We start from the raw sequence: 9096 nt of genomic DNA, 5'->3' as shown, positions 1-9096 counted from the left end.
GTGCCACTGTCCTGAGGGGTGAGGCGGGTGCTGTTTTGGAAAGAGCCTTGGGGAGCTAACGTTGACCCCAAGTCACAAGTGCAGGCCCCTGGAGGGGATTCGAGATGCAAGGAGCATTGCAGGAGCCTGGGAGGAAGGAGCATGGGGCGTGAAACCAACTGGATGGTGCAAGAGTGTGTGTGTGTGTGTGTGTGTGCGCGCGCGCGTGCGTGCGTGCATGTGCAGGCACACGTGAACGTGTGCACGTGTCTATGTGTGTATGTTGCACCCATGACCGTGCATTGCATGTGCACAGGTGGGCGCGTGTGCACTCCTGTGCACACCGTGCGTGCGTTATGTACACGTGTGTGCGTGCACCTGTGTGGGTGTATGCATGTTCTTGGAGGGCGAGCGTGCAGCTGGGACTGGACGGGAGCTGGCAGCACTGGGGCGGCTCTCGGGCGTTTCCAGAGCTGGGAGAGTTGGGTGGGGAATCCGGGTGGGGCTGGGCTCCAGCGACCCAGTCAGGTGACTTGCAGGCAGGCAGGGGAGGGGCTTTAGGAAGTTCGGAGAGAGGGAGGGAGGAGTGGGAAAGGGCCAGGGCGGAGACCTTGGCTGGGAGGTACTGTGAAGAGTGAGGCAACATCTAGGGACTTGAGTGTTCCGGTTCCCCGGCCAAGGATGGCGGGAGGTGGGGCTCCCCCGGGTGATGGAGCCCACTGGGTACGGCGCAGAGGAGAGGGCGGGAGACCTGGCCTGGAGCCTCGGCCCTGCCGATGGAGGCCTCCCAGCGCCTGGGGAGGGCCTGCTGCCCGGGACGGGGCGGGGCGGGGGTGGGGGGCGAGGCCAGGAGGGCTGAGGTCGCAGGCTCCGCTCCTTGCAGCTGTGCTGCTGAGGAGGCGGGAGGAGGAGGGAGCCTCTGAAGTCAGGCCCGGAGGCAGGCTCAGCCCGAGCAGCAGGAATCCCTGCCTCCAGCCAGCTCTCCCCGTCTAACCAGAGGACTCTGTTCTCCTGCAGCCCTGTCGCAGGAATGGACCTGCATTTCCCGCGACTCACCCCCACCCCAGTCCCTGTGCCTGCAGCAAAGACGACTGAGACTACTGAGGGTCAGGGCTTGATAGAGTCCCTCTAAGTGGTCCCAGATACTCAGGGGAGGAGGTGGCCTGGGGTCTAGTCCTCAGGCAGCTACCCAGGGGCCCCACCTTTGGAAGGGAGCTCGGAGACAAATGTACAAAGGTGGCTTCTTGAGGAGGCCTGACCCCCGCCACCCCTGGTTTGCAGGTCTGTGTGGGGTGAGGGGAGACCCCAGGAGGAATCCATCTCTCCCGCGCACTCCAGTGAAAGGCCAGCTCCCAACGCCACGCAGAGGAGAAGCACCTCCACCCAACCTCGTGGGCTTGTACCACTCTTCCCACCTAAGCCCAATCTTGCAGCCCCCAAGTGCACTGGGGTGGCAGAAGGCAGCACTCTCCCCCAGCTAGATGGTTTGCCCCATAGATACCCAGGGTACCCTGAGAGCCCCCCATGGTCCCAGCCTCCTAAGGGGATCCTTGGACATTCATGCCTTCTGCCCTCATCCGAAGGCCATGTGACCTCTGCATCCCCTGGCCAGATGTGGGCCCACACCAGGCCCCTGGGACAGCCCTCCATCTGCTGTGTCAGCATCCCTCCAGCTCTGGCTGAGCAGGAGTGGAGAGAGGTAGAGGGAATACCCCCCGGGCCTTACTGGGCCCCCCTGGAATAAGGACAGCAGCTTCTGATACCCTCCCCATCCCTCCCTCCCTGAGCCCTGAGCCCTGAGCCCAGTCTTGGCCTCCTGAGAGAGGAAGGCATGGTCGAGCTCCACAGAAGGAGAGAGTTCTCCCAGTTTCCTTGATCTCCAAGCCTTCCCATGGCCCCATGGGCAGCTCCTTGCTTCCTGGCGATAGGACTAGGGAACTCTCTCCCCCTCCCTCTTCCCCCGCCTCCCTCCTCTCCCACCCCTCCCCAGCAGGCTGGTGCAGGTTGGCACCTGGCTGGTGGCAGCTGAGCAGAGCCTGCTCACCCTCAGCTCTGGTCCTCTCCTGGGTGGGATGGTGGGTGGGTCACCTCTGTGGCCTCCCTCCCGCTACTGCCAACCTGCAATCTCTCCATCGCTCCACTCCATCCCCAGTGGGCTTCTCCCAGGGCCCAGAAAGTTCTTCTCTCTCTCACCCCCTGGCCTTTGAACATGTTTTCCCCGAGGCCAGGGGTCAGCAAACTTTTTCTGAAAAGGGCCAGGTGGTCCTTATTTGCGTCTCTGCCATTGTAGCGTGAAAAGCAGACACAGAGAATTAACAAACCAATGCGTGTGGCTGTGTTCTAATGAAACTGTACTGGACATTGAAATTTGTATTTCATATAATTTTCACATGTCATGAAATAGCATTCTTTTGGTTTGTTTTTCAACTGTTTAAAAATGTAGAAACATTCTTTGTTCATGGGCTGAACCAAAACAGGTGGCAAGTTGGATTTGGCCTGTGGGCTAGAGTTTGCTGCCCCCCTGTTCTAGGCTGCCCCCTTGGCTACATCCTCCTCAGGCCACAGCTCACACATCCCTTCCCTGACCAGGTGGGAACATCCGGTTGGACATACCCACAAGGCCCTGCACTACTTCTTTCCTAATAGACAGCCCAGCACTGAGCCTGGCACACAGTAGGTGCTCAATGAGTGTTTGACAATTAAGCATGCTTCCTACATGTTGTCTCTTTTGATCTTCACAACATCTGAGTGAGGCATAGCTATTATCTCCATTTTATAGACAAGGTAACTGAAGCCCAGAGAGGTTAAGTAACCTGCCAAGGGTCACCCAGCTAGCTGGGACAGAGGAGGAATTGAGCCTGCAGACTGCTTCCTGGGTGGCCGGGCAGCAGGGGCCTGGTCCTGGGCCTCTTGTCCTGAAGCTAGGCTTCTAGAAGGTGTGGCCAGGCTTCTCGAGACATCAGAGAGCCCAGCCTGCCTTTCATCTTGAGGCTCCCAACAGCCTCTGTCCTCCCAAAGGCCCCTGTCCTTCCGTATGGTGGCATTCTTTGTGACTCGATTCTGGGCTTCCTTCTCAGGGCTAGATCCAGGAACAATGGATCCCCTTCCGTAGTCACCCGTCGCCCCTCCTCAGCCTCCCACCTGAGCCACCCGTACGTAACACAGCCTGCAACAGCTGTCCTCCCCTCCCCACCAGCTGTGGACACGTCCCCACTGGCCAAGGCCTCTACTCGGCCTCCAGCCCAGTCCTTATTGCCAAGTGTTAATCTCCCCATGTATCAAAGGGGGATGATTACCATGACACCTTCCAGTCCCATCGTCAGCCTGGGAATTGGGGCGCACTCCTGGGCGGGCCAGGCTGGATAAACATGTGGTCCAGCTGTGACCTGCCTTCCCATCATGGGACATCACGGGAGGTTTCTGAGGTTGAGGGCAGGAAGGTATGGGCCCCTCCTTTGGACTGGCAGGCCCTGACCCCAGGACCACTGCAGCTCAGCTCTCCCTTCTAGCTCTTTCCCACAGAACCTTCTGGCCTCAGGGATTCCCGTCACCTCGGCCAGAGTTCATCAGACATTCCCCCATCCGCCCCCTCCCCTCTCCTCTGGAGAGGGGCAAGGAGGAGAGGGGCAGGAGGAGGAGAAGGCTGGGATTCCGGGGGTGTAGTGAGGCAGCAGGGTCTTGGGAGAGGTCAGCTTGCTGGTAGCCACAGTGTGGATCCCGCAGTGGACATCACGGCTTTGGTGGCAGTGAGATGACAACGGAAGTGAGTGCGGAAGGAGGGGCTGGGGAGCCAGGCAGAGGGATTCTGAGGAACCAGATCCCTTAGGAGAAGCCCGAAGCTCTCTTCCCATTCTCCCCCCTCCTTCCCCATAACTACAGCCTGAAATGCCCAGGGTCTCCAGCCAGAGAGAGAGAGGACATGGCTATGCCGGGCCCCCCGGGGGCCTCACTCTACTGCAAAAGCAGTCCTCTGCTCTCAGCTGTGCTGGAAACCATCTGCCAACGGCCACCAGGAAGATGGGGATGTGGTTCCCAGGCCGGGGCAGGAGCAAGGTTGAAGACCTAAGGGAGGAAGGAAGGAGGTGGGGGAAGAGAGAGAGAGAGAGGGAAGGAGGGAGGGAGGGAGAGAAAGATGGAGAGAGAGGGGATGGAAGAAAATAAAGAGGGATGAAAGGAGAGAGGAAGGAAGGAGAGAAGGGGAGGTTTGTGGTGGTCCCTGGGAAGCCCCTGGGCTGAGAGGCCCCTAGGTGTGTATGTGCTTATTTATTTGCTCTTCGGCGGTATTTATCCCACGTGTGCTTATTTATCTTCTGGCTCTGGCCCTAGGTCCAGCTGGGATTGGCAGCCCCCAGGCCGCAGGCCTGGTTGCCGTGGCAACGCCTCTTTGTTAGGCACCAGCATCTGAAAATGTCAGACTGTTTCCAGCGGGTCAGATCTGGTTCCCTCCCTTCTTTCGCCTTCTCCTTTTTCAATTCCAGTTGCCTCTGCCCAAGTTGCAAACTTCCTCTGTCTCCATGGGGATGGAGGAGGGCTGTCTCTCTTTTTCCGTCCCAAACATCTGTCTCTATAAACAGTTGTGCAGGGCACCTCCTCCTTCTGGGCCCAGGCTTTGGGGAGGAAGTGTTTTGTTTATCTGGAGGGGGTCGGTTTCCTTGCTCCTTCAGGCTGGCCGCTGTGGGATGGCTGCAGCCCTGGACTCTGGGAGCCCCGGGCGGGCGGCCAGTGCCCGCTGCTCCTCTGGGCCAGCACTTGGTGGGAAGGGTGGCTACTCTGCACAGTTGTCTGGTAGACCTTGGCTCTGCTTTGCTAGCTGCGCTGCCTTAGACAGGTTACTTAACCTCTCTGAGCCTCTGTTTCCTCCTCTGTAAAGTGGGGAAGCTAATAGCGCCTCCCTAACAGATCTGTCCAGTGGGTAATGGTGTCACAAAGTGTCAGGTGCAATCACTGGAGCTCTCTCTAGAAGGCCCTTGTATTTCATGGTCCCGGGGATTCTTCCTGTAGGTTACTGCTATTATCAGCCCCAGTCAGGAGAATGTTGAGAGGTTGATTGGTGCAGGGTTGGAATTCCACCCAGATGCAAGCGTCTGAAACCCAGGTCCTCCGTTTGCAGACTGAAGAGCTTGGATCAAGTGACCTCCTCCCCAGCTTGAAATTTTGATTTCTTTCAGGGAAGAGGGTGGGGAGAACTAAGACATTAGTGGGGTTTTGCCGAGATCCAGGGACCAGAATGCACGATGTATGGGTGAGGAGTCAGGGACAGGGACTCCGATGACTCAGACCCGCTTTCTGCAGCTGGTAGAGATGCGAGCTGGGCCTCAGGAAAGAACGCAGCACTGGCCCAGGCCCAGCCCCGGCTCGGCCACCTCAGAGAGCCTGTCCTGGCCCCACGTGGCCTAAAGTACCAGCGTCACTCCCATGGGTCTCAGCAACCTAACTCCCAGCTCCAAGTCCCGTGCTTTTTCTTGCATCTACAGTCCCAGCGTGGTGCACGGAATGAGATCAATTACACTCCTTCTAGATGATCAGAGGGGAGACCTCATAAACAACCAGGTCAATGGCTGAGTGACAGCCCGGGCTTCAGAGCAGGAAGAGCTGGGTTTGAATCCAGATTCATTAATTGCTGGTGGACCTTGGGCAAGTTAACCTTGCTGAGCCTCTGTCACCTCATGTGTAAAATGGGTAGCAGAACAGTACCCGCTGAGGGGGATGCTGACGAAGGGCTCGGGGAGCAGTAAGGCTGGGATGCTGGTGGCAGGGGTCGCCGGGGGGGGGGGGTGGGAGAGCCGTGACCAAGAACCCATCCCTGGAAGGCGGGAGGCAGGACCACGTGAGAGCCGAGGTGCAATCCCCAGTGCAAGCTCCATCGTCCCATCTGTAGAAAACACAGATTGAAAGATAAAATTATGAAGAATTTCAAGGTGACTGCAGAGCACTAAACCCCAAGCACGGGGCTTTCTTCTGAGTGCAAGGTCCTGTGTGACAGCCTGCCCCTGAGAATGTAATGTGACTGATTGCTGTCTCCTGGGATGTCTTCCAAGAGACTGAATGAAATGGACCGGAGCACAGATGCCGGGAGGAAGGGGGAATTTATACACGGCTTCACCCTCCAGCCAATTGACGTCCCAGACTTCACGGATGCCGAGTGGTCCTTCAGCACTCCAGGCGGGGCGGGCGGGAAGAGCTCGGGGTGCTGGCCCCCCGCCAGGTGTGGCTAGGTGGAGACCCCCACCAGGGCTGACCCTGTAGGCCAGGAGCGTCTGAGAAGGCACATAAAAAGCATCTGATGCAAAGTCCCTTTCCTGACATTGATGTTGATTCTGTAAGACATGCCCTTGTTTTTAGGACACACACGCCAAAGTGTTTCAGGGGAAAGAGGCATCATGTCTGCAACTTACTCTCAAATGGCCTAGGGGAAAAATGGGGAGAGAGGGGGAAAGAAAATGGTAACACAAACGTGGTATAATGTTAACATTTGGGATATTTGGGCGAAGCGTATACGGTAATTTTTTGTAGTATTTTTGAAACTTTTCTGTAAACCTGAAGTTATTTCAAAACAAAAAGTTGGGCATTTCTGTTTTGTTTTGTTTTGAAGGGCATGATACAATTATTACTGCCGGGGGTTGGGGGTGTGTGGAAATACCAGCAAAGAGCTAGTCCTGCTGGCTGCGGGTCGGTGCTACTCGGAGGACCCCAGGCTCTGCAGGAGGCACCTCGGCTGTGGGACAGGGCAGCAGTGTCACCACAGTGCCAGCCCCCCCCCACCCCGCACCACTCCTGCTACCATCGGGCTCCAGCTTTCCGGCCTTGTGGCCAGTCTTCCCCTTTGGGGGGCCGGTGACTCAGCCATGGCTTCCATGTGGCAGGAAGTGGGCACAGTGACTCATGGATGGCTCTGACCCCTCCCACCTGGAGGCTGGGATAGCAGCTGAGGCCCCAGGTCAGACACGGCCCCAAATGAGGGGGGTCTGCACCCCACAGTGATGTGCCCAGGAAGTGCCACTCTAGAGGCCAGGCCTGGAGCACTCCGCCAGCCGGGCCCCCTGGGGGCTGGCTGAACTTGCCCTCTGCCGGCTCTGCCCACAGCCTATGGCGTTTCATGGCCATCTGTGGGCATATGGGCAATGCAGGACACTCCTTAAGGATTCCGCACTGTCTGCAAAGCTGGCAGCCGCTGCCACAGTCCCCGACGCTGCCAGATGCCCCAGCCAGGTGCCTTCACCAGGGACCTCGTTAGCACCCAGAAGTCATACAGACACCCAGGTGCCCAGGTCCCCGGGGCCCAGGCCCTTCCAGCCTGTGAAGGCTCAAGCTCTATGGCATTTCCCGCTTGCCTTGGAGACCGGTGCTGGGAAACTGTCTACTCTCTGATCGGTGGGTTCAAAACCAGCACCTGGACTAGTTAGTGAACGAAGGTTGCTCAGGGCCCAGGCTGTGTCTTCCCTCCAAGACACCCTGACCATTCCAGCTTTTCTTCTCACTTAGGGCTGGGATTACTCACTTCAAAATTAAGGCATGACCACATTTATGAGGGTGGTCATAAAAGTGCTTGCACATCTGCTGTCTCATGTATCCTCATAACACAGAGGGAGACTGAGGCTCAGAGACGTTAAGGAACTTCTGGAGGCTACACAGCAGCACCAAGTCTGGGTTTGAACTGGCGTCTTCCTGACTCCAGAGTCCACCCCGCCTTTATCACTCCTTGAGGTGGGCTGTGCGTTCTCCTTGACTCTTCGTGGGCTTTCCTGTGTCCACACTTTGTCTGCCAGCTCCAGGGTGGATCAAGAAGGGTGGCCGGGAGGAGAGCTTCCTTATTTTCTGAAGCCTCCCAGCACTCCGCACTCCCTGACACGTCGGGTGCTCGGGCATGGCTTCAGGCAGACTGAGTGTCTGATGGAGGGTGACAGGCCCAGCACCAGTCCTTGGCCCCAAACCCCACCCACACCGACCCTGCGCCTGTTCCTCTTACCCCGCTTGGTGGGTGAGAGATCCCTTCCGGGGCTGCCTGGTGCCGGTGCCCACCTCCAGGCCAGTCTCTCTCTGGCTTCTTCTGCAGCCTCCTAGCCGCTCACTTCCCGGATCTGTTCCCCTGTTCCCGACTGTCCCTCTCCTGTGTGTTCACCTTTGCTTCTCTTTCTCTCCTTTGATTTCCCACTCTGTTCTGTCTTTCCTTCCTTCCCTTTTTTTTTCTGTTTTTTTTTTTTGTTTGTTTCTTCTTCTTCTTTTTTTTTTTTTTTGCAGTACGCGGGCCTCTCACTGTTGTGGCCTGTCCCGCTGCGGAACACAGGCTCCGGACGCGCAGGCCGAGCGGCCATGGCTCACAGGCCCAGCCGCTCCGCGGCATGTGGGATCTTCCCGGACCGGGGCACGAACCCGTGTCCCCTGCATCGGCAGGCGGACTCTCAACCACTGCGCCACCAGGGAAGCCCTGTTTCTTCATTGTTTTATTTTCGTTTTTTTTCTTTCTTTTTTTATTTTGTTTGTTTGTTTCTTTTGTTTTCTCTCCTTCCCTTGCCTGCCCTCCTCTGCGCTGTCATCAGGCAGGCTGTCATTTCTCCAACAGCCAGTGGGCCGGTGGTGGCTTCCCTCGGGCCACCCCCACTCAAGGGCCCCGTCTCGGCTTTGCAGGGTCACTTCCCACGTCCTTGGTGCAAACAGACCCAGGGGAGGTGCTCCCAGCCAGTTGGAAAGGGAGCTGGGTGTCCTCTGGTCCAGCCTCCCGGGGGTGAGCCGGCCTCTGCTGGAGCAGTCCTGTCGATGGCAGGCTCCCGGACCCTCACAGCCCCAGGTTCCTGCAGGGACAGTGGGGTGCGCTCTTGGGACAGCTGGATGAGACAGTGCTCTGAGTACCTGGCATTCAGAGGAACACTGTTTCCCCTTTCATTGTACTGAGTTGAAATCAGCTTCTTGGATACTTCCCTTGTGCTTTGATCTGGGAGGAAGCCATCTCCCCATGACTGTCAACTAGCTGGTGAAACTCATAATCCTTCTCTTCTGTCAGGGAGGCATCCTGCCCCTCACAGAATGTGAGTTTTCATACTTCCACGACTTTCCTCCGAGGCCCCCCAGTTCTAGGGCCCCTGGGGCCTCTGATTCAGGACAGTTTATTCAATCCTTTTC

The sequence above is a fragment of the Delphinapterus leucas genome, chromosome 19 (genome assembly GCF_059928025.1).
Source record: "Delphinapterus leucas isolate spDelLeu-1000000601 "Yukka" chromosome 19, BTC_Dleu_Yukka2, whole genome shotgun sequence".
Taxonomy (NCBI): domain Eukaryota; kingdom Metazoa; phylum Chordata; class Mammalia; order Artiodactyla; family Monodontidae; genus Delphinapterus; species Delphinapterus leucas.
Note: the sequence above shows the minus strand (reverse complement) of the source record.